General features: G+C 31.7%; 1 long non-coding RNA gene across 1 annotated transcript; it reads left to right on the forward strand.

Annotated features, from left to right (window-relative positions):
• Positions 1 to 20,613: 20,613 nt before the first annotated feature.
• LOC132741484 (uncharacterized) lies at positions 20,614 to 27,225 on the forward strand. Its single transcript, XR_009627284.1, has 3 exons — positions 20,614 to 21,074; positions 22,272 to 22,368; positions 26,350 to 27,225. It is a non-coding gene; the product is annotated as an uncharacterized LOC132741484 (long non-coding RNA).
• Positions 27,226 to 27,692: the final 467 nt, after the last annotated feature.

The following is a 27,692-nucleotide window of genomic DNA, read 5'->3' on the forward strand; positions in this document are numbered from 1 at the left end:
AAAAAATGTTTAGGGCAGAAAAATTTTTTCCAAATTAAAAACCCAAAGGGATTTATTTGACAATGGGCCCGAAGCTTTAAATAAAAAGTTTTCTTTAAAAATGTTCGGGCACCGAAAAATTTAAAATTTTAAAAAATAAATTTCTGACGATAATTTTAAGGGGTTTAACCCAATTTTTTTAACTAAAAATTTGGGGCACCAAAAATTTCCCAAAATTAAAAAAAAGATTTAACTGAAAAAAGCCCAAAGCATTAAATCCCAAATTTTTTAAATTCAAAATGTTAGGGCCCCCGGAAAATTTCCCAAAAAAAAAAAATTTTTAAACTGACGATAGTTTAAAGTGTTTAATTTAAATGTTTTAACTAAATTTTGGGGACCAAAACAATTTCCAAATTTAAAACAAAAAATTTTGAAAAATAGCCCGAAGCATTAAATCAAGTTTTCTTCAAAATGTTGGGTTTCCCCCGAAAAATTTTAAAAATTTAAAAAAAATATTTCTGACGTAGATTTAATTTTTGTTAAATCAATTTTTTAACTAAAAATGTTGGGGCCCCGAACAATTTCCAAATTAAAAAAAAAGGGATTAACTGACAAAAACCCGGGAAGTTTGGGAATAAAAGTTTTCATTAAAAATGTTGGTCCCGAAAAATTTTTCCAAAATAAAAAAAAGATTTACTGACATGGGTTTTAAGTTTTTTAAAATCAATTTTTTTAACAAAAAATGTTAGGGCCCCGAAAAATTTTCCAAATTAAAAAAAAATTTAGGGGACAATAGCCCGAAGCTTTAAATACAAGTTTTTTCAAAATTTTTGGGCACCAAAAAATTTACAAAAAAAAAATGATTTACTGACGATGGGCTTAAGTTTTTAAATCAATGTTTTAACTAAAAATTTTGGGGGAAAGAAAAATTTTTCCAAAATTAAAAAAAAGATTAATAAACAATAGCCCAAAAGCTTTAAAATACAAGTTTTCATTCAAAATGTTAGGGCCCAAAAATTTTTTTCTTTTTAAAAAAAAAGTTTCCCTGCGATAATTTAAATGTTTCTCAATTTTTTTTTAATTTAAAAATTTTAAAGGGAAATGAAAAATTTTCCCCAAATTAAAAAAAAAAATTTACTACAATAGACCAAAGCTTAAATACAATTTTTTCTTTAAAAAATTGTTCGGGCCCCCGAACTTTTTGGAAAATTAAAAAAAAAAATTTACTGATGTTTGGATTTTAATGTTTATCAATGCATTTCCTAAAAATGTTAGGGCCCCGAACTTTTTGAAAATTAAACAAAGTTTTATGAAAATAGACTGAAGCAAGTTTAAATACGGGTTTTCTTTTAAAAAGTTGGGGGCCCAAAAATTTACAAAACCCTAAAAAATATACCATGTAAAAAAAAAATAAAAGGATTTTTAAAGGGCATTAAAACTTTAACTAAGGAAAAATTTGGGAAAACCCGAAATTTTGAAAAATTTTTAAAAAATTTTAATTTCTTTATTTCAAAAAATTTTTAAAAAACCATAAAAATTTAAAGGTTTTTAAAAAAAAAAATGTTCCCAGCACTTTTAAAAATTAGAAACAAAGGCAAAAAGAAATAAATTTAAATTGAAAATCAGTTTTTTAAATTTTAAAAATGTTTGGAGGGAAAAAACAATTAACAATTTAAAAAAAAAGTTTTTCCCGACAATCGATAAACCATTAAATACGGGTTTTCTTCAAAATGTTAAAGAAACCAAAAATTTTGGAAATTTAAAAAACCAAAAACATCGTAGTTGGGGGCCATTATATCCCCGGAAAGTGTTTTTTTTAAAAGGGGTTAAAGCATTTGAAAGACATGGGAATTAAAAGTTTTATTTAAAACAGATGGACAAAAAGGGAACCGGGGATATAAATGATATAAGCAAATTTTTTTGGGAAACATAAAATTAAAATGTAATCAATATAACCTGTGGGTTGATTAATACTAATTTAAATTGAGGGGGAAAACCCTTTTTCCAGTGCCCTTGCCCTTGTGCCCCAAAAATTTTTGGGGGTTTCTACAAAAATACTGCCCAATTTCATCCAATAAAGTTTAAACCCTGTGGGCGAAAGGGAAACTTTAGTTTCCTCAAAAAACCCCCCAATTTTCAGTGTAAGGATTTTTGTGACTTGACCTTTGCCCCAAAACCCTAAAATTTAATGGGGCTTTACCTAAAAAGGAAAATCATCCTATAAATTTTTGTTTTTTTGGGGGCAAAGGGAACATAAGTTATGCTCCGGAAACTGTTTTAGTTTAAGTAATGTGCCCTTTGATTTTTGCCCTTTGTGACCCCAAAAATAAATGGGGGTTGTTTACTAATATGGAAAATCATCCTATGAAGTTTAAATATTGGGGGCCAAAAAGGGAAATAATTTGGGTTTCGGGAAAACTGTTTTCAGTTTTAAGGAAATAGGGGACCTTGATTTTTGGGAACCTTTGTGCCCCCAAAATAATAGGGGTGTTCTACTCAATATGGACAAATTTTCCTTTAATAAAGGTTTGTATTGGGGGCCAAAAGGAAAAATAATTTAAGCTCGGGAAAACTTTTTAATTTAAAAAGGGTTAATAGTGACCTTAAATTTTCTTGGGGGAAAAAATCAATGGGGGTCTTTACTAAAATATAACAATCATCCTATATGTTTGAGTTTTTTGGGGGCCCAAAATGGAACTGTATTTTATGCTCCGAAAAAAAATTAGTGTAAAGGGTAATAGTGACCTTGCCCTTTTGACCTGGGGCCCCAAAAAATAGGGTCTTTTTTCCAATATATTGAAAAATTCATCCTATGAATTTTTAAAATATTGTTGGGCCCAAATGGAAACTTAAGTTATGCTCCTGAAACTGTTTTCAGTGTTAAACTAATAGTGACCTTGACCTTTGACCTTGTGACCCCCAAAATTCAATATTGGGTTCTTTCTACCCAATATGGACAATCATCCTATGAAGTTTGTTTATTGTGGGCCAAAATGGAACTTTAAGTTATTGCCTCTGAAAATGTTTTCAGTGTCAAGGTCATAGTGACATTGACCTTTACCTTGTTGGACCTCAAAATCAATAGGGGTCTTCTACCCAATATGGACAATCATCCTATGAAGTTTGTATATTGTGAGGGCCAAATTGAACTTAAGTTATGCTCCGGGGGAAACTTTTTTCAGTGTTAGGTAATAGTGACCTTGACCTTTACATTGCGACCCCAAAATCAATGGGGGTTTTAATTCAATAATGGACAATTATCCTATGAAGTTTGAATATTTTTTGGCCCAAATGGAACTTAATTTTTGTTTTCCGAAACTTTTTTCCAGTGTCAAATCATATTTGACCTTGCCCTTTGATAAAAATAAAAATAGGGGTTTTCTCCCAGTAGGGGAAAATCATCCAATGAAGTTTTTTTATTGGGGGAAAAATGGAACTTAAGGTATCTTAAAACTGTTTTCAGTGTTGGGGAATGTGCCCTTAAACCTTTACCTTGGACCCCAAAATAAAATAGGGGTTTTTGGGAAAATATGGACAATACCCAAAATAAAAGTTTGAATTTTTTTGGGCTAAATTTGGAACTTAGGTCATGCTCCGGAAAAACCAAATTGCTAACGGACGGGGGACAGACAAAGGATCCCTTGGGGTAAAAACTTTTTTAAAACAAAATAGGGCCCAAAAAAAGTTTACTGACAATAGATAGAAGCAATTTAAAATTTTACAAGTTTTTCATTCAAAATGGTTTACAGCAGAGAACATTTTACAAAATGAAAAAAAGAATTATATTCTTACAGTCTAAAGCATTAAAACAAATTTACAGATATAATATAAATATAATTCTAACAATCTACCAAATTTTTTCTAACCATATGTACAGTATAAGTTAGTCTTCTACAATTAAAAAATGTAATGGCATTTTACAGACTTTAAAAAATTTTTGAACTGAAAAAACTTGGCAATGATGTTTTTGAAAAAAAAAACAAACAAAAACTACAACATTTAACTAGGTTTTGATCAAACAGAACAAGAATACTTTCTAACATTTGGCAGACTTGAAATTGAAAACAAAGGCTTTTCTTACAGGTTACAAGACAAACAGTTTTCAAAGTTTCATGAAAATCAAGGGGTTGTTTAAAATGTTTGATGAAATGCTACTAGCTTAATGTTTTGGGGCCCCCAAATATAAAAACCCAAAAGTAAAAAATTTTTGTTCCGCCCTTTTTGAAATTCCCCGAGGTACATCCAAAAAAAATAAACATTTTTTACTTATTTTAAGAAGCCCAAAAATTAATTTTTTTTTAAAAATACAAAAACACATTTTTACACAAAAATTTTCTCCCATGAAAAATTAATGTCAGCAATTTTAACAACAAAAGGGCCCGGGATGCCGAAGTTAAAGAAAAGCGTGAAAATAGAGACTCAATATGGGAAAAATGAAGACTTTGTAATAAGTATAAATAATAAAAAGGGGGGAAATCAAATTAACCCTTTTAAAAGGCCCCGGGGACCTTGCATTTTTCTTAAAATGGGCCCAAAAAACAAAAGGGGGGCATCTACCAAAATTAAGACAATTAAAATGTGATATATGGAAAACTTTTTGGGAAAAGAATTTAACAAAAATAATTTAGCAGAAGCCATTCTGACATTTGAGGCCCCTGTGACCTTGACCTTTGACGTAATATGACCCAAAAATCAATAGGGTCATCTACTAGTTATGACCAATCAATATGTGAAATATGAAGACTATTGATTGAATTTCTTTTCAAGATAATCAGCAGAAACCCTTCTGACATTTAAGGCCTCTGTGACCTTGTTACCTTTGACCTAGTGACTTCAAAAATCAATAGAAGTCATCTACTACAACGACCCAATCACTATGTGAAGTATGACGACTTTGATGATGAATACTTTACAAATAATCAGCGACACCATTTTGACATTTAAGGCCCCCTGTGACCTTGACCTAGTGACCCCAAAACGATAGGGGTCATGTTCTAGATATGACCAATTAATATGTGAAATATGAAGACTTTATGATGAATTATTTTCAAGAAAATCAGCGGAAACTATTTCTGACATTTAAGGCTCCTGTGACCTTGACCTTTGACCTAGTTTGAACCAAAATCAATATGGGTCATCTACTAGTTTATGACCAATCATTATGTGAAATATTAGACTATATGATAATTTTTTTTTTCAAATAATAAGTGGGAAACCATGTGGTCTACAGAACGGACTGGACATTAGCAAAACAATTATACCCTCCTCTTCAAAGGGGGGGGGGCATACAAATTTCAACACATCATTTCTCCCCAATGAGATATATCCATCTATAATGTATTAAGTTTCACTAACATGTAGATATCTGCTTTTGATGGATGGATTAGATAGAATTCCGACCCATTTATTTAGTTGTTAAAAAATGTTATGAAAACATAATGATTCTTGGTGTTTTACTGCATTACTATTGTTTTGTTCATTCAACATGTTACACATGCACTTTTGCACTAAAATTGCACCTGTCAACATCTCTACTTTAAAGCCATATAGATATAGTTAACAAACAATATTTAAACAACCATCTTCATTATCAAATGGAAGTTTCAACAAAACTTATGCAAAGTTTTAAGCACATGTTCCATCCAAACATGTTTCTGTCCCTCTAAGATGAATAGGGAAAATCTTCTTAACAACAATATCTGAAAATAAACAAAAAAAACACTATTTAATTTTTTACTTTTTTTATATTTCACAATTTGATGAATACAGTACTTCATATTTCAATTTATATACTGTGACATTGATTAAAGATATGCAATTGCCTTTAAAAGACAGACATTTATTTAGAGGCCAAATTATTCAACAAATTTACTAACTAAACTTAAGAATAATAATTATTTATGTCTACAATTGCATATTAACTATAGTCCATATAATACATTTAAATGTTTATATTGGCATCATTATTTTTTGAGTAAGTTTAAGGTGAAAGACAAGAATCATTCACAAATTTCTTTATAGGGCCAAGCCATTTTTACTTAACAAAATATATGCTCTCTTTAGAGGTGATATATAAAAGGGTAATTGATCTTTAAATTTCCTCAAGACAAGAGGACTGTGATTACTAAAGAGTTTCAAATGGTTGAAGAACAAAACAGGCTTGGTAAAGTACTGTCTTAAATATCATTTTAGCACATTTTGTAGATATTGTACAAGTACTTACTTAATTTAACTGTGACCAATATATCTAGTTGTTGAAGGTAACCACTTTTATCCAAGATATGACCTGAAATAATGGTAATATTTACATTATAACAATTAACAAATGCATATTTAATGTGGTCCAAAGGAATGCTGTAGTAACTGGAACAATACTGTCTCAACCAATATCAGAATTTTGATGAATTTCAAATTTTAAAAAACAGATTTTAGATAAACAGGGCAATGGGGTGGCTTGGCTTTTGATAAGTTGGGCTTCAAATCACTTGCAACCCCCCCTGACGACTCTGGGGGTTTTTTCTGTGAGGAAAAAATACATAAAACAAAATCTTACAGAAAGTTGGTTTAAACTACTCAGGTTTCCCGTCCCTGCCCGAAAATAAAGCATGAATACCTTTTAAATTAAATTTTATAAATTTGATCAAGGGACTTAAAAATACACGAAACATTTATCCCACTAAGGGACTGCATTAACCCAAATTTATTTTTTTAAATTCCTTTTCATTCATTTCAGAAGTTAAAAAACCTTTAAAAACCCCCTTTAAAAACCACCCAAAAACTTTTTTACTCAATAGTCAAATTTACTTTTCATATTCTTTTTTTTGATTAGTTTTTTTATCACTTGTCTCCCCATTTAAATCTATTTTGCTTGGGTCAGTTTAAAAGGCTTGGAACCTGAAAATTTTTAACAACCCATTTTTTAAAATTTTTGTAAACCCTTACAAACATATTCAATTGTGTTTTAGTATAAATTTTTAAATTTTAGGAAAAAAATAATTTTTTTGGGGAAATAAATACAGTAAATTTCTAAAACCCGTTAAAATTTTTGAAGTAACATTGGCTAAGCTTTTTATTTTTTAAAAATTTTTATTTAATTTTTCAGCTAACAAAAAAAAGCCGGGTTTTACTGGGAGTAAAGGCCCCGGGAGTGCCTTCGATTCCTTTGGCCAAAAACAAAGGGTTTCTAAAGAAAATCAATGGTACTGGTTCTACAGAAAAAAATTTTTTCTATGGGAAATCAAAGATTTTATGGAAAGTTGTAAAATGATTGAAAAAAAAAGTTTAAAAAGTTTTCTGTGGAAAGATAAAGGTTGCTTAAATTGGAAGATAAGACACTGGTTGCTATGGATTCCACTGGTTACTAAGAATTAAGTTGATGCTGGTAGAGATCATAGGTACAATGTATGTACTTAAGAAATTTATTTCAATGGTTATGGAACTTCCAGAAAATTACTTGTTATTAAGGGAAGTAAATTTCATCATGGAAAGTCATGGTTGCTATGGCAGTCTCCAACTGGTATGAAATATCACTAGTTGCTATGGAAAGTAAATGGTTGCTATGGGAGTCATTGGTTGCTTTGTAAAGTCACAGATTGCTACCCGGGTGTAGATTTTCCGAGGTTTATGAAAAAAACCATGGAAACTGCTTCAAAAACCTTGGAAATAAACCAGTTTTACAAGGTTTTTTCTTAATTCCGAGGTTTTTTTTAAAACCTTGGAAACTTTATCCAAGGTTTTTGTATAAAAATCCTTGGAAATAAAGAAAACCTTGGAAACTATCTCGGAATTAAACACTCTGCCAAAAATCAGCTCGGAAAAAGCTTGGAAATAAGAACTTTGTCATTTTTTTGCTCGGAAAAGAACTTAGAAAATTTACGTAAAATTTGTTGGAAACACTTTGCCAATATTTAGCTTGGAAATGACCTCGGATAATTAAACTTAACTAAATTTCATCTCGGAAAATGTTAAGACATAATCATGATTTAACTTATAATGGGCATCAAAAGCAATAATCAACAGTTAAAGCAAACTAAGATAACAACCCAACTGTAGATTGCCAATGGATATTTCTTAATCCATGGTCAGAGCAAACAATTGTCCAACAGCATGGAAAGGAGAGATTTGGTCCAGGGAATCAATTTTTAGTATGGACATTGTCAATGGCCAACTTCCTTTTCAATAAATTTGTACTTTAATCTTCTGAAGCCATTTTTGTGGGAGGAATCAATTAAAAAAATTTAAGTGTGAAAACATGGAAAAGTTAAATACAATGTAAATTCCTTGTTGCCATAAAAATACCTTTTATTAATGGCTATAAAGGTATTGTAACTAAATCATAATAAGATAAAGATTATTCAAATAACTGATGATCAGAAAGACTTGAATTTTTTATTATTTTTATTTTCATATTTTTTTTTTATTATTTATAATTATTGTTACTAGATATCTTCTCCATTTTTAAGAATAGATAAAAGAGCAAAACTTATAATTATACAAAAAGAAACAATCAGTGTTTATGTCTATTAGTTTCTAAATGCATCAGTATTTTTCCTGCAGTTTCTTTCTATATATAGACTTAACTTAGGGTTTCTCGACAGCCTGTAAGCAACACTGAAATAAGAATGCTATTAATCTTTAATATATGTTTTTATGCCATATAAAATAGTATATTCTACTAAGCAAGTCTGTGACATACATTCAGATTACAATTTACTCTGCCATTAATTATGTGTACAATAAACATGAATAGTTATTAATTGTCCTTTTAATATAATATTATAATTATGTACAATTAATGTGTAAAATATGTATGCTTGATACTTTCTTATAATTAAGATAAATAAATACTGCATCCACTAAGTTTTCACACACAGAATATAACACACTGATCAGATAAAACTAATGGCACACCAGGTGGTTCCCTCTTATAATCTTATGCATGATCAATCTTCTCATTGAGCATTCTGGGATAGACCAGATTGTTCCATGTGATTATTCAGGGGGAGTCTGGGTTTTTATACAATCCAAAACAGTCTAAAATGACACTGCAACTGTGATTCTCTTATAATTTTCAAGTTTTACTTTTATTTATCATTTGATATATTTGTACCTTCAATAAAATTAATGTAAAAATAAAATGATGATGGCTTTGATATTTAAGGATCACCCCTGTTTCACATTATGATTGCCCCTTCAGTTATACTGTTGAAAAATTTGAATCTCAGACATTAATGGGTCAAGTGGTTATAGTTGGAAGTAGTGCAAACCTGGATTTATTTTAAGCAATTTTGGACATATATTGTTTTAAATGTTAGGGAGCATATTTTGGAATTTTCAAAGAAAACATTTATCTAAGTGTGACAAGATTCAGGAAATGTTTGGTTGTTGTAATTGAACCTAAAGATCAATGACCTGGGACAGGAAGATAAACAAAAGAAACATGATAGTAAAAAGGTTCATGTAAATAATTTTAGATACATTTATGCCTAAAATCTGTTGTTGTTTTTTTTTTCAAATAAGTATTAAATACAAACTATTTTAGATCTATATTTTTAACCTAAATGTAAGCTAGTTTAAATACAATTGTTTAGAGGATATTTTAAGAGTATTAATGTTATTTTTGTCTATGATTGTATTGAACAAGATGAGTGCATGAAACTATGATGACATTATTTATAAACTTTCATCTTTCATCTATTATTTGAATCTACAAATTTTTAATTACAGAGTCAGCTTGTAAGCAAGTTTGCAAGACTGTTCCAAACTAAAAGAAGATGGCAATCCAGCTTTGCTGTGTTTTAATCATAGTATATCATTGGCATCCAGGCATCGATTAAGGAAGCCAACTGTAGACCTGGAAAGGCTTCAAGAAATATACTACAGTATGTTTTTGTTTTAAAACTAGGTTTTGAAAGTTTCAATTTGAATGAATGAAGGTTTCTGGAACTGATTTTTTTATTGATACTTTGTTGGAAATGCTGTTAATGTTACATGATGACTCTCCAGCTTTATTGATGCAGATGTCACTTTGAACAGACAGATACAATTAGTGTAGGCAATCGGAATCACCTTATGAAATGCGTTATTTTTTTGCAATATTTTTAGAGTGCTTTAGGTTGTAACATCCAGTATGACACTATCTAAAATAATAGTAACAGACATCGTTTCTTTTCTAAACATCGCAGAATTGTCACACTGCTTACCAAAGTTTTCTTGAAAACATGAAAAAAATTAAATTCACTATTTCAAAACAGTAGACCAATATTTAAAAGTAACTACAGAAAAGGTCATTTGAAAATATTAAAGCCTTCATTTTAATCAATGGTCTTGAACAACTTGTAATTCAAGTAGTTTTGGATCACTCAAAAGATGTATTTCTTTCCACAAAAGTGCTGATTTTTTAAAACAATATATATCAACAGTGAACTGATATTTTTGTCTATGGAAACGTTTAAGGAATGTATCATTTTTTGTGTCGCCTCTACGGAGTAGTGGCGACATATAGGGATCACTTCTCCGTCGTCTGTCCGTCCGTCTGTCCGTCCGTCCGTCACAAAACTTGTCCGGACTACCCCTCATAAACTACTGGTGCAATTTCATCCAAACTTTACAGGAATGATCAGTATCAAGGCTAGTTGTGCATATTGTCAGCATTTTCTGGTTCAATAATTTTTGTCAGAGTTATGGCCCTTTAATAATTTTTAATTTTAATGTTTGTCCGGACTACTTCTCTTATACCACTAACACAATTTCAATGAAACTTTACAGGATTGATCTGTAGCTCAAGTCCTTGCGCATATTGCAAGGGTTTTCTGGTTGAATGATTTTTGGCCGAGTTATGGCCCTTTGATAAAAAGGTGTTTTTTCTGTGTGTTGCCAGATACACAATAGCTTGTCCGGACTACTCCTCATAAGCTACTGGTGCAATTATATCCAAACTTTACATGATTGATCAGTACCAAGTCTAGTTGTGCACTCTCCGTCTGTCTGTCCGTCTGTCACAAAATTTGTCCCAACATGAAATTGGCCTTTATGAGGTGACACATGTGATTACTGATCGCTCTTGTTTTATTGATTAATAAAAAAGAAATTAAATGATGTAATTCTGATTGCCTACACATACTGAACTGTCCTGAGTATAACTACAGGTGTTCCTTAATCCTGGGCTGGATAGCTCCCTCAGAGGGAAGAAGCCCATCCTGGCTTCAGGAGTCAAAATACAATGTTGTAAGGCAAGTAGTTTGAAGTCTTTGATCCTGACCACATGGAGAGGGAAGCGCCCAATGGAGAGGGAAGCGCCCAGTGGTATTTTTATATAATTGTTTTTCTAACTTCTTTCAATGGCTGTACTTTATTAAATGTTTACTTTATTTATTTCAGGAATTGTATCCTGGAACATTTTCCACATGTGACCCCTGTGATGGTGAGGGAAAAACTAAGGGACATTTAAAATCATGAAGAGTGAACAGGAATTCAAAAGATAGATATTTGAATACATTAAAATTTAACCGGATACCAAAATATTATAACTGAACATTGAGTGTAATATTTACCATTAAAGACTTCTAACTTAACTTTTCATTTGTAGTGCATTTACTATTTACTTCACACTGTCATTAAATGTTTCGGTGAGTCATGTGATCATTTTTTGCTCTGTATTATTACAAAAAAGTTTCTTAATTCCTTAAAGGGACAATATAATTGCTCTTTTCAGAATATTTCATTGGATGTTATATTTTCTTTATTTTCCATGGATATTCTAGAAATTTCCAAGGTTTTTGCTCAAATAAACTTGAAAATTCTCTGATGCCCTTAAGTAAGAATCCTCGAAAATATAACAGTATTCCCAGTTGTGAGATACTTTCCGAGGTTTTCATTTAAAAACCTTGGAAAACAAACCACGGAAACACTTTAAAAATCCTTGGAAATCGTTCCAATACTCCGAGGTCACTCATTTTCCAAGGTTTTCTAAACAAAATCCTCGGAAATTATTTTACGAGGTTTTTATTCTGAAATCCTTGGAAATCGTTCCAATACTCCGAGGTCATACTTTTTACGAGGTTTTTTTAAAAAAAAACTCGGAAATTTTTTACAAGGTTTATCACCCTCTCCCTATTTTCCCAAGGTTTTTTTAATAGCAAAGTTTTGCATTTTCTAGTTCCAATACTCCGAGGTTTTTTCCCAAGGATTTTGAGCCAAAAATCTTGGAAAATCTACACCCGGGTATGGCTGTCACTGATTGCTATGAAAAGTCACTGGTCCCAGTGTCATCATTCCCCCCCCCCCTACTTTCTTAATGGTGCCAGTACCAAACAAATGGGGAAAAAATGTATCACATGCACTCAAATTGAGAATTTAACATAATATGTACCAAGCATTCGTGGTGAATTTTCTAATCCAGGGAGACATTAGTACTATGCATAATATACACTTTTAAACCATGTTTTACAAACAATAAGACACTTAAATCTAATGAGTCAACTTGTTTTCCTATTTGAATATTAGAAAACTCATAGTACATAAATTATATAAATGTTCAGGAGTAAACAATATACTGGGTACGAATATGGCAATATGGGTCATGTGGTTAGATTTGTTTTTTCATCACATATCACTTAACAATATGGAAAAGCTCTGCCATTACTGATTTTTTTTACCTTTCAACTTACGAATTCTTGTAGGGAATTTTCAACTTTGACCCTGAGGGCAAAAAATTTCTAAGCAATTAAACTAGCTGTTACAGTTTCCACATAAGCTTGATATTCTAACTACATGTACATGTTTTTTGTATTACTCAGAATATATGCTTTATCTTATAGTGTAATAGAATTTAAGTCAAGCCAGTAAAATTTTCTATGTCAATTGTCATCCATTAGAACCATTAGGGCACAGTCAGACATACATGTGTACAATGTATTTGAAAAAAATGGCAGCTATAATTTAACCCATTACCAGATATATACACCTTTCTATTCTAAGCCCCCCCACCCTTTTGTTGTCTCAAATGGTGAAAAAAATGCCTTATTTAGGGCCCAAACACTTGTTTTGTTTGAGAAATACTGTTTAAAAAGGTGACCACTTTTTCGGCGCCACCCACCCCCCTGATCCAAAAGATAAATCAGGGGGTTGCCAGAAGGGGTATGTGCCCCCTTCTGTTTGGGGGTTTTGATTGAGGGTGGCAGTCCCCATCATCACTTTATTTTCTGAACATAATTTGGACAATTTTAGTACACATCAACCTCATTATTTGCAATCAAATAATCAATTTAATTAGCAAAAAGTAATCATTCATTTATATAATTATTCATTTTTTATCAAAATTTTGGTTGAATAAACTTGTGACACCAGTGGTCTGTGTAGCAATAAGCATATTGAAGATTGAGATTTCAATTTATTGAGTTTTGGGAAGAATTTAATTTAACAAATTAGGCTGTATATCTTGAGCTGTTGTTCATCCCTATCAAGGGGAAAAATCAGTTTTAAACATTTTCCACTTTTAAAGTAAAACATTTTTGGGGTGATAAATCTGGATCTAGGAGAAATCATTAGAAATCTATAATTGTGAGGCACATTTATAAATGAATAAACTACATGTATCAAAAGTGTATAAACCTAAAAGGTCATTAGGAGTCTGAAGATTAAAACATTATTGTTAAAATTAAAACAAAATCTAAAACACCTGAATGAAAGGTCAATATCTGTGTATGGTTGGGGACAACTAAAACCAGACTACTAGTCTAGTCAATATACCCTAATTTGGGGGTCAACCTAGAACTACTGGTATAGTAGCGTAGTCAGAGTAAGTTTTAAAACGGAAAAAATCATTACATAAAACCGATTTTATCTTTTTAATTGCAAACGCAAAATTTCGGGACTTTTTATGGTAAGCACTTAAGATTCTTTAAGTTCTTCAGTGAGGTGTTGATAAGAATTCTTTTGCAATTAGTTCTAGGTGTATCTTTACTTTTACTGGCCTATACAACCAAACCCAGACAGCCCTGATTTAGTTGTTTAGTTTGATTTAGTTTTTTTTTCTTTTTCCAGGTAGTTGATCTAATATCAGATGCTTTTTTTATCAACAATAAATGCATGTTTCTTTTATAATTAATAAATCTATTTCAACTTTCATAAACGGTAATCTTCTTATGTCCAGGGCAGTCATTGAATTTATGGTTTTGAATTTACTGGCCCGAATTCTAGATTTGAATTTATCCTACTATATATTTAACTACATTTTCTCTAATATTTACACTCAGACTGGCCCTAACAAATTTTCACTGGCCATGGGCCACCGGGCCAGTGCTAAATTCGATGACTGCCAGGGATAAAAAAGTCCACTTGTCTGCTGGTATTTACGAGAAGGACTGAGGCAGGAGCTTGTCCGGAACTTGACTGGTGGAAATTTGCCAATGTGCTAGACCACTTGAATTATCATAATCTATTTGTTTACATTTTACAATTGAAAACTGGAACAAAGCTTGGTTTTAGGTTATGTATAAATTTTGCACTTTATAAAGCTCTGTAATGTTAATTCTAACTTGGTTACAATGTGCGACCTGCATGTGCCTGACAATGTTCTATATTGATTCTGAACTTAAATTTGAAAATTTCATAAAATGTGTGGGTAAATTCCATTGTCAATGATAGGAATTTGATTTCATATTAACCCACTGGTAGCATAGTATATTGCAGGACGAGAAGAAATTTGAAGCAACTCTGAAAATTGTTTTTGATCCCAGGCCCCGTGTTCACAAAGATTTTAGGATCAGGGTCAAGATCAGGATCAAATTCAAGAACTCAAATATTTTCCATTGTTTATCCACATAGATTAGATATATTTAATATTAATTGATAAAATTGGACTTAAAATAATATGTTTATGGAATTTTAGAATAAACTAATTGTTATTTTTGCAAGATATTGGCATTTTATATTGATCTTGATCCTAAAATTGATCCTTATTTTGATCCGATTATTTCTGATTTTGATTTGTTATTTGTTCATTTTATGCCAAAATAGGTTTGTTTCTTTGCAAATCAGCAAAAATTTACATTTTGAATATTAAAGTACCATTTCATTCTAGCACCAATACTATTAATTTTTGTTTTATAAAACAATGAAAATAAAATCAGGATCAATTGATCCTGATCTTTTCTTAGTGAACATTACATGGGTGACCTGATATTATCCCCTACCGCTACCCCCATCTCTCCAGTGATTGTTATAACCCCAAGAATATAAATAAAAGTCAATTTCCGCAATGCCATTTAGAATCTAGTATCAATAAACTGACTCTAAGATTCTACTAGGCAACTTTCATTATACCTCTGTATAATTGGTTCCAATGTTCAAGAACTTGTTAATGTGCGTTCATCAAATTATAATTTTAGATACCAAAAAACTTTAGATGTACCTAAAGTACGCACAACCAATTATGGTAAAAAGAGTTTTCGCTTTGAAGCATCTAAAATCTGGAATAGTTTATCTAATGATCTAAGATGTACATCTGACTTAAATGAGTTTAAACGACTAATTGAAACTATGATTGAAACATGGAGTAATGACAAGTGTGCCTGCTCTATGTGCATCTAATCGTTTATGTTCTATTTTACTTGATTCCTGTTTTTTGCTTGTAAATAAATTTAGTCTTTTCCTTGAATTATGTACTATGTATCTGTATATATGTAAAACCCTGTTAATAGATATGACTGTATTTTCATTGTAAATGCTCAGATTTCATTACAATGACTATATAAATTAATTGTCTGTATTATTATCTTATGGTGTCTGTTTGTTTTTGTTTCTTTGTTTCTTATTATTATTTTCTATATTTTGTTCATGTCGGATACAAGCTTAAAGCTTATGTTTTGTACTGTAAATCATAACCGACTATAAATAAAGTTTGTCTTACTGTCTTACTGTCTTACCTCTATTGAAATGTAGATCGAACTGTTGTACTTAAAAATTGGTGTAATGAAAATTGTGTAATAGTGTCATGTTGTTGTTGTTATGAATAGCTAGACTATATAGAAATGTTGAAATGGTAGGGAAGGGGGGGGGGGGGGGGGTAGTCTCAATATTTCGACTGCAAGACAGACCGATTTTATATTCTGAAATTTCATAGATGTGTCAAGGGCGACCATCATCTATATAAGAAAAAGCCCTAAAGCGCACAATTTGTTGGGCTAGGGGGGTGGCGGCGGGCCTGCAGGACAGGGCAGACCACGAGACAGGGCGGACCGTGACTCGAGACTAGGCGGACCATATTTTGGGACAGGGCGGAAGGTCACTACCTATACAAAAATCAGCATGGCTTTTATGAAAAACAGGACCGATTCAGGCCTGTTTTGAACCAGAATTGGCAAAATCAGGGTGAAATAGACCCTGAATTTTCAAGAAATCTCACATGGTAATTCAAGTTTTTTCTACCCTGACATCGTCTTCATTTTGGTAAAAGACGGGGTGGAGGCAGGAATATTTGCACTTTGAAAATATTTTGACACAGATTTTACTGACTTGGAGAAATATAAGCAAAATCTACCCAGATATTTCAAAGTTAGAAAATTTTCAAGAACCAGTTTCAATAAAGTCTTAAAAGTTCTTCATTTCCAGCCTGATTTTTCTTAGTTACTGTACAGTAGACTAGATTCTAACAACAACAAAAAACTCACCAAAAGCTACAAAATGTATCCGTATTCGTTCATTTCCCCTTCCACATCACAAATATCCCTTATGAAGTTTGTTTTCTCCGACACATAATCTTTTTTGATGACCGAATACACAGAGGTAATCACACAACGGGGTCAACGCAGTTGATGACGCAAAATTGGACGACTTCATTTTCACGCCATTGAAGTGGTGTCCAGTCCGATGACAGTGTGTAAACGTTTTAATGATATTTCTGATGAATCAACATTTCAATTATTCATAATTGATGGAAAGGATAATTTAATTATTCTATAAAACCTGGGACAAAAGATATTTTAAGTCACAGATAAACGAAAATGCTGTCACGAAAATTGTGTCTTGCATACGGAGTACCTGACTCCCCCGTGTAAGCGTAGATTTGTCCGTTGCCGCTGAAACTCTTTGAACTTCGAGCGTGTGCCTGTGTAGTTTAAAGACACGCAAAGCTGAGGTTTAAACGGGTAAATTAATGTGATCTTACAAGAGGTCTCGTTTAGAGTTGCTGTAGACTTGCGGGTTGTTTCTTAAAGACTAGGTGAGTAAATTTACTGACTACTGTACATATCTATAGATTCTGATAACTTTTTAAATTTTGTCATTTTACAAGTAGATTTTTTATAGATAGAATTGGTGAGTTGTCCAATTGATTTTACCTAAAATATGTTTAATCTTGTTATTCATGAAAATTGCAATATAGATCTAATACCAAAATATTTAAATAAAAACGAATCCATTTTTTTTGTAATATTAATTGTTCTTTTTTTAATACTTTGATTTAGATATAGATCTACTGGCCTTAATTTTTCAGAAAGATGTAGTGGCTCAAATGTCTTATAGTCTTATCACAGTAAATACTTTGAACAGTGACAGACAGCTATGACTTCAAAACAGGGATTCAGACCGAAATACAATAAAATATTTCAGTAAAGGTCAATAATTGAAGAGAATTTTATGGATGGGAGTGGGACTCACATGAAATAGAGTTTCTAAGGTATGTATAATTTTTTAAAGCAATGTGCTTGAACCATCTTTAAGTACCAAAAAAATTAGGGAATATTTTGTGTGAAACAGTGTTTAAGAATTTCAATATTGACACCAGTAACTTGAGTAAGCGAGTATTAGGTTTCCTTGCATTATTTTCCTCACTGTACGTTTGTTTGCCAACTCTTGTTGATGATCAGTTCATGAACTCTCTGGTTTTACACTATGTTGATTAATTAATTAATTAATACATAAACTGTAACTGAAAAGCAAATTTTACACTAAAGCACCAAAGTTACAATGAAAAATGAAGAAGTAACAGAAATAAAGCACTGAAATGATGTATTTATAAAAAAAAGTATTTGTGAACACTAAATTCCTTAATTTTGAAAAAAAAAATCAGTATTTTTTGCTCTGAAAAAGAGAATATTTAATTTGAAATAAAAAAATTTATTTTTTTATTTTTTTAACATCAAGTGGACCTATGCGTTTATTAAGATAATATTTAAGTTTATATGAATTTATAACAAATATAATCTTTTGTTATTCTGTGTTTATAAACTAAGGGTACAGAAGGGGACGGATGTTACAGAATTGAACTAAAAATTCTTTTTACAGTAGTACGAAACTTATCTTGTTCTTATGATGCATGATAGAGAAGTAGTAAGCTTTGCAACTGTATAGGAATGTTTCACACAACAAATAAAATACCATTTAAAAAATATAGAAGAAACAAACACAAAATCCATAACAGGATAATTATATAGAAAGAGGTGCAAACGATAGAGATGTTAAAAGTATCTTTGTGATTAAAATTGGTCAATTGTTAAAACATAAATTCTTTAGCCTTAAATAGTTAACAAACCAACAAACCATGTATCCCAGCCCCTCATAAAACAGTGGGATATGGATCCTAACTCTATACACACAGAAGGGGCTGGCACTTTATTGGAAGTTTATGAGCTGTATATTGGGAGCTGCGTAGATTGTATATTTGGAAGTGTGATATATTACAAAACAGTAGGGGTGCCAATTAAGCCCTTAGGGTGATATATATTATGCTTAAAAACAGTGGGGGGGGATTACCATTTTCATACAATTTGACCCATTTAATTATTGTTAATAAAGTGAAAGAAACTTGTAAGTAAAGGATATGGTAAGGATTCCTGTAATGAAAAAGTTGGAATAATTGTGAAAATTATTCTGTAAATAAACCCTTCGCAAATTATATTGCACCTATAAATTTTATTGAATGACAAATTAGTTCAAAAAGTTAAGCAGTTCATGTACACTGAAATATATACACAGAGAATTATTAAAAGTTAGAAATAATGAGATTATGATACTGAATCATAATGAAATTTTTTGATAATGCTGCTAACATTCCCCATTAATTTACTTAAAATTTCATCAAATCGATAGAACTTAATTGCAGCAATTTAAAATCTTATAATTTTTAATGAAAATTTTTAATTGTGTATAATTTATGTATTTAGTAATGAGAAATTCTATAAGCTTCAATAAGCTTGCATACGTTTCATTCTGAAAACTTATTTACTTCACACTGTATCATATCTTTTACAAATATAAATCTTATTATTTAACTTAAGTATTTTGTAAATAATTTCAAGTATCATAAAGGAAACGTTGATATGACATTCTCTCTTTAACGTTAATGCATTATCTGGAAACAAAGATTCTTTTATTTAATTAGCAATGTTTTTATTTTATTTCAAACATTTAAATGTTCATTCAAATGTAAGATAAATTGTGAAACGCAAATAGTAAGAAACTCCATAATTGTTGGGTATATTTCTACATTTTTCTCATAATTTATTCAATTATTTTACATTTATTGTACTGTACAAAGCATATACTTTTATAAATTATATTACATTAAAATAAAACCAAAAAAGAGTATGAACTATGAGCTTGAAACATCTAGTAAACATCCGTCCCCCCCAAAATGTAACATCCGTCCCCCTGATACAATTCATTTTTGGGTTATCTGACAAAAAATATACATAAGAAAGTCCTATAATTTCTACTGGTTTATAAGAAATGTGTTTGCATATTTGATTTAAATATGATTTGGTGTACCTATCCTTGTTTTATTTCTCTCTGTTTCTAACATGTTTGAAAATTTCATTTTGTGTGAAAAATACTCTAATATTATCTAAGATTAATTTTCTGGATTTTTTTTGTAACATTAATCAGAACACATAATATTTTAATAAAATAAAGAGAAATAATACAATTTTTATTATAAACTGTAAGATATTCAGACTTTTAGTACATCTTTGTAACATCCGTCCCCTACCCACACAGTCCGCAAGAAATGTAATATTTTGAAAAAGGTATCCTAAAAGTTATCCTTTCTTTCTAAAAATATTGTTATAGACACCCTAAGGTACTTAACAAGAGCAAATATTGTCTTGTATGTTTAACTTTATTTTTTGACTTAGATGCTAACAAAATTGGCCCATTTACTGTGCAGCAGGCACTGATCATACTGCGCGGATACGCAGGCTGGTCTGGATCCATGCTGGTCGCAAACCCATTATGTTGGTTTTGTCATGACACGGCTCATTTAAGGTTTTACTGTAGAATCTAAACTAGAAATGATCTCTTTCATGTAGCTCCTTGTTATTAAAGTAACAATTCCTTAATGTTTGATTTTTGATTCAACTAATGGATCAATTTTCAATCCACAGGTAATTATTAAGGTTAAAGTGCTTTGATGGTCAACTCAGAGTAAATTACAACACAGCATGACCATGCAGTAATGAGGTGTTATAAGGTTACCCAAACAATCCAAAGCTAATAGTACCCTTTAAGCATTCAATAATCATTTGTTAGTCCCCTACCAGTTTAACTAGAGGGGACTTGAGGTTTACTCTCCCTCCGTCTGTCTGTCCGTCCGTCTGCAGTCCGTTCACAAAACTGAATCCTGAGATAACACAAAAAGTATTGAAAATATTTTTATGAAACTTGATATAGGGTAAGATGGCAGTCTGAAGATAATTAATTGCATGTCTTTTTCTATTTTTTCCTATGTTGAAAAATTTGGTTGCTATGGCAACAAATAGTCTGAAAATATAACTAATTTAACACATAAATTGGATCCAGTGATAATGCCAAAAGTACTGAAAGTATTTTTATGAACATTGAATTATGGGTAGATGGTAGTATGGAAATTATGCACGTCTTCTGTTCTTCCTATGTTGAAAAATTTGGTTACTATGGCAACAAATAGGCTTAAAATATGGCAAATTTAACAAAAATTGTGATTACTCAAAAAGTGCTGATTGATTGATTGATTGATTTTCTTTAGACTGTGTGATCAAGGATAACCTACGAAAGTGTAAGCACTTATTTCCAGTAGGGTCCTTACCTCACCAGACTATAGAGACAGCTATGAGATACAAGTGAGTCCAAGAACCAGTCCCTAGCTCTTATTGAATAGATTCCTTGTTTCTTTTACATGCCCAGTGTATAGCACTGATATGTGCAAGGATAAACTGGGCTTCTTTAACGTAAACCTCTAGGTAGGTGGGAAACACTGAAAGTGTTTCTGAAAAATCCCAAGGGTGTTACCCAGGATCGAACCTGGAACCTCAGGAGTGACAGTCAGTGGTCTAACCAACTGAGCTATCGTGCCACCTGAAATGAAAACATATTATGAAACTTAAAATATGGATAGATAGCAGTATGGAGATTATACACATCATTTTAATCTTGACTATATTTAAGGGAGAATTAATTGAGAGCTGTCAAGATTTCTCCTATTCAAGTCTTTACGCTTTTTCACTATAAGTTCTTTATTTCGTAAGGTATTAATACTCCAAACTTCAAATATATGTTTCTGATCATCAACCTCATCATATGTGACAAGGTTGACAACTTTAGCACAAAAAATGTCAGAATGTAACCCCCCTTGACCTTAGAATGTTCATGAAAAAATGATGTTTTTTATAACTTCTTTATACATGTATATTTATGTTTCTACTTCAAACCTCATACATATGTTTCTTATTATCACTCAAATTATGACTTTGTGTGAGAAGGTTCAATATTCTAGCTTGACTATTTCCAGTATTATGTCCCACTTAGATTTTTTTCTAGAAATTATTATTTTTTACTTAAATTTTTTCATTCCTTATAGCATTTACTTCAAACACCCACATCTTATGACAAGGGTTATAAATCTAGCATACATATTTCCAGAATAATCTCCTCCTTAAACATTGAATTTTTCTTATTCATTCCTTAACTTACTTATTTCTCCACAGATTTCCTTATAGGCAGTCTGGGAAACTAACACATTACTTAAGATATAGCTAGACAAACTAAGAACTCAAAAGATTTAAGTTCATTTATATCATTCATTCATTCAGGGGCATAATTGAATGGCCAATGACCCATCATAATGTTGCTGGGGTTCTAACCGATAGGGGACTTTTATAATGGATTGCTTGCAATAATAATACCATTATAATTGCTTGTTTTTACTTTCTAATTTTTCTATTATTTTTAACAACATAACTAAATTAGTTAGTGGGATCTTGTTTTAGTATAATGGCTTTTAGACTAGAAATGGTAATGCTTTTGCTTAAACATTTCAGGGTCTATAATCTTAGCCAGAAAACTGCATGTGAGCAAGGGGAATGTGGTAAGAGAAGACTGGTGATAATAAACAGAGGCCATGCAAAAAAAGAAAATGTAAGTAACTTCACAAAGAATGTTTAAAACTGGCTAAAAAATGTGTGCTTGTGCTAACTACTGCATGCATGATAGAATTTCATAATAAATAAGTTAAAGCTACTGTCATGTCCCACACAAAACAGTTCTAAAAAACATCAACATATTTGTTTATATTTGTTTAAACACAAATGGTCATTATCATGACTACAGGTGTGAAACATGTAATTTAGGTTAATATATGCAACTCAAGATGAGAAACTATATTGCTTTTGTTCAGAGAATAATCTCCTACACATATGGAGTGATTCTAATGAAACTTTATAGAAATGTTCACCACTATGAGAAGCAGTGTCATGCACATGAACCAGGTCTGTAGGTCAAAGGTCAAGGTCACACTTCGAGGTCATTAAAAAATGCTTGTCTAGTTTTAATTTCTCAGATACTTGAGATCTGTGAACTACTTCCCAATAAATAGTTTTCACTGCTTTAAAAATTTTCATTATTTCTTTAGTGAACATCTTATGCAATATTAGAATTTACTGAGTTATAAATGACACTCTAAAATGATGAGAAAAACAAGTGCATACAAAAAGACGAGTAATAAACAGTTCATTCTTGTCCAAGTATCTTTTTAAAAATACTTCTTGTTTGTCATAATTACCCCTGGATCACAGCAAAATCCAGTGCACTCAATATATAATTATATAAAGTTGGTGAGTCTGAACTTAGTACATCTTACAACAGTCTGTAAAGGATTCCTTTTTTGAACCTCTCACACAAAAAATAAAAGTAATATAAGAATTATTCTTAACATGCAACAAAATTTTATGATCCTTATTTAACACATTTTGTCAGTATTTATACCCCCAAACATAAGTTTGGGGGGTATATAGGAGTCACCCGGTGGTCGGTCGGTTGGTCTGTCGGTCCAGACGTCCGTTGCATTTTCCTTGTCCGGAGCATAACTTGACTAATGGTTGGAATTCAATACATAGAGGATATACACGAATTAAATATTCTATTTATCACATACCAAAGAAAGACTGTTTAAAGTGAAATAAGAGTCATTTTACATTGACGCGCCTATAGTGTAGCGCAAACACTTAGCGCGTCTTTACATGCTAATGACGTCACATGAAAATATATGCACGGCCGTGCAATACCATATTTACAGAGTCGCTAAATCGGCACGGGTGTGTGATAAAACTTCATACAATGGTCAGGCACATTGAGCAGAAGTGCAGTGCACAAGAACCATCACTCTATCTTTTCTAATTACAGAGTTATTGCCCTTTGTTACTTTTCCATGTCCGGAGCATAACTTGAAAGCTACTTGTTGGAATTCAAAACAACTTCTTACAATGGTAAAGCACAATAAGGGGAAGTGCAGTGCACAAGAATCATAACTCTATCTAAAGTAATTTCAGAGTTCTTGCCCTTTGTTACTTTTCCATTGCTTTCTTTTGTCCGGACCATAACAGGTAGAACAGACTATATTTATGTCAGTTTTAAAATTACCATGATATATTATATGTGCATAGCAAAAACTTTAAAAAAAATTCTTTGAAAAAACCCAAATAGCTAGAGTTTAGATATTAAGCATGAAACATCTTCTAGTGAGTGTCTACAAAGTTTGTTCAAATAAAAGAACTGGGGTCAAAACTGGCCCCACCCCAGGGGTGTCATTGTTTTTAACTATATGTGTATAGTAAAAACTTAAAAAAAATCTTCTTTTAAAAAGCCCAATGAGCTAGAGCTTAGATGTTTAGCATGAAACATCTTCTTATGGGTGTCTACCAAGTTTGTTTAAATAAAAGCCCTGGGGTCAAAATTGGCCCAACCCCAGGGGGGTCATTGATTTTCCCTATATGTGTATAGCAAAAACTTAAAATCTTCTTTGAAAAAACCCACTATATGTGTATAGTAAAAACTTGAAAAAATCTTCTTTTAAAAAGCCCAATGTGCTAGAGCTTAGATGTTTAGCATGAAACATCTTCTTAAAGGTTTGTGGGGGGGGGCTATATACAGGTGAGCGACCTCAGGGCCATCATGGCCCCTTTGTTTTGAAAATACATAGATTTATATTGTTGTTTTTCTTTGTCTTAGTTATGCTTAAATCAAAATGATTTTTAATAAACCAGTATCTTGCAATTAATTATTACGCAGCCGTTTTTTGAAACTACCTAAATGAAAATGGTAATCATGATCAGTTGCCCAGCAATATAGTCTACTATTAAAACAAATCGTTACCCTTATTATAGTAAACATTTTTATTCATTTCACCATCCTTTTTATGTAAAATCTTATTCAATTACACAGAATTTTGGCAATTTCAATCTTACAAGAGAAAGGATTAAGATCTTTATATCCCTCTATTATTGTACTTAATCGTATCGGCATTGTCCACCGTATCCCCCAATGACGTCATCCACTAAGGGCGACAACTTGAATACGGTCTTAAATGAAAGGGTCTATTGTGAGGAAATGCCACATTCAAAAACCACAACTATCTTTTTATTGCCCACAACCATAACTCTATTTCAATTCTTTTACAAGGTATTCTGTTACTATAACTTCCTCATTTCCGAAGCAGTCTTGCAGGTGTATTAATCACATTTTGTGATAGTTCAAGTTTGCTTAGGCCAAAAAAAAAAATTCTTATTTTCTGGTTCGCCTACTGACTGTATATTTTACCCCTTACTGATTTGTCATAATGACATGGGATTTATTTATATTTAATGCAGCACTTTGCATATATGTTATCGGTTTATCTGTCAACCCCCAGAAAAATCCCTACCTACTGACTCTGTTCATTTAGGGGACTGTGACCAGAAACAAGTTGTTTTTTTTATGCCCCCGCCATATTTCCCCAACGGTATTACACATCAACTCAAATATGACATATGGATATGTCATGAGAAAATACAGGTCAAGTTTGAATTTAATCATGGTTCGATAATTTTTGGCAGAGTTATGCCCCTTTTACTTTGAAAATAATATGAAATTTTCAGTTTCCTTTCCATTATCTACCCAACGGTATTACACATTCAACTCAAATTTGACATATGGATATGTCATGAGAAAATATAGGTCAAGTTTAATTTTCGTCATGGTTCGATGATTTTTGGCAGAGTTATGCCCCTTTTACTTTGAAAATAATATGAAGTTTCCGTCCATAATTTCCCCAACAGTATTACACATTCAACTTAAATTTGACATATGGATACATCAAAGAAATGCACAGGTCAAGTTCGAATTTGGTCATGGTTCGATGATTTTTGGCAGAGTTATGTCCCTTTAACTTTGAAAAAAAGGAAATTTTCAGTTCCAATTCATTATCTCCCCAACAGTTATACAATTATTCAACTCAAATTAAAGATATGGATATGTCATAAGAATACATTGGTCAATTTTCGAATTTGGTCATGGCTTGATGATAGCTGACAGAGTTATCCCTCTTGAATTTTGAATAAAAATCAGATATTTTAAGTTTCCGTTCATTTTCTCACATTCAGCTCAAATTTGACATATAGATACATCTTAGGAATAAGCAGTTAAAGTTTGAATTTGGTCATGGTTCAATGATTTTGGACAAAGTTATTTTTCTTGAATGTTTCAGCACTCATACTTTTGTGGAAATGTATGAAGCCATAATTTTGGCTACAAATATGCAATATGCATTTTACAAAAGGTTAACACTGAATAGTTTCAGTGCCTTGAACTTTGTTTTAAAAATGGTTTGTGTTAACATTGAATAGTTTTAAGGGCTTTGAACTTAAAATGAAAACAATAATTTGTGCAAACAAATTTGGGACTAATTATTATAACATCTGAAAGTTTTCTAGTTTGCCTTTTATACATGTATTTATCTGTCTTTTAAAGGCATTCACTTGTATCTTACATTAAGTACCAGAATTTGAAAAGATTATTATGTGAAGTGATAGATGCAAGCCAATAATAGAATGAAAAAAGTTGAATGAATTCCTTATTTATTTTCAGATTCTGCTGTGAAAATGACTCAGACTGGCAGAAACATAATTGGATTAAACATGGGCATATTCTAATGAAACTTCGATTTGGTTGCTAAAAATTGTTAATTAACAGTACCTGTATAGCTGTAGAGAGAGATGTTGAGAGTGATTGTTTAATTCACACAGGTGCAATTTTAGTGTAAAACAGTACAAGCAAATTACTGTTGAATGAACAAACAAAATTGTGCTATATAACATACGGAAGCAGCTTGTTCTATATATTCTATTTTTATAAACCATACACAACAACAGTGATAAGTGGGATATACTAGAGTCAGATTGTCTGTCTGTCTGCCTGTCTACCTATTGGAGCTATTGAAGTGAAACTAAATAGACAGATGTATCTCATTGCAGTGAAATGTAGTTCCAAGGCATTTAATCAATTGTTTTTTCATATGATAGATCAGACAAAATGTTTGTTCTTTAGTGATTGATTTGTGGCTCAAATTTAGCAATTGAAATTAAATTTGCCTCATAATGGTCTTGAACTTGAATGTCAAATTAGTGTATTTTCACCATTTTTAGCTTGGCATTGTTTTCGAAGAAAAAAATAGAGGTATTGTTACAGTCAATGGCAGCTTTTCCATTGCCGTCCGCAAACTTGAACTTTGATCATAACTTTATGAGCTATTGGTGTATTGTCTTCTTACTTGGCCATAACAACTTTTGGACAAGACCGTCAAGCAGACTAGATTAAACCTGACCTACATTCATAAATGACCTTGATCTTCAAGGTCAAATGTCGAAATTTTGCTTGATTTTGCTAAAAGGGGCTATAACTGTGTTATTTTTGAATGGATTTTCTTCAACTTGAACACAACAATCTTTGAAAAGCATTGAAAACTTGTATTTAATGCTTCTATCTATTGTCAGTAAATCTTTTTTTATATGCCCGAAAGGGCATATTATGTTATACCCCCTGGCGTCCGTCTGTCTGTCCGTCCGTCCGTCTGTCCGTCCGTCCGTCCGTCCGTCCGTTAGCAATTTGGTTTCCGGAGCATAACTTAAGTTCCATTTGGCCCACAATGTTAAAACTTCATAGGATGATTGTCCATATTGGGTAGAAGATCCCTATTGATTTTGGGGTCAAAAGGTCAAAGGTCAAGGTCACTATTACCTTAAAACTGAAAATGGTTTCCGGAGCATAACTTAAGTTCCATTCGACCCACAATGTTCAAACTTCATAGGATGATTGTCCATATTGGGAAAAAGACCCCTATTGATTTTGGGGTCACAAGGTCAAAGGTCAAGGTCACTATGACCTTGATACTGAAAACAGTTTCCGGAGCATAACTTAAGTTCCAATTGGCC

This window comes from Ruditapes philippinarum, unplaced genomic scaffold, assembly GCF_026571515.1.
Source record: "Ruditapes philippinarum isolate M1 unplaced genomic scaffold, ASM2657151v2 ctg2961_1_1_1_1, whole genome shotgun sequence".
In the NCBI taxonomy this organism is placed as follows: Eukaryota; Metazoa; Mollusca; class Bivalvia; order Venerida; family Veneridae; genus Ruditapes; species Ruditapes philippinarum.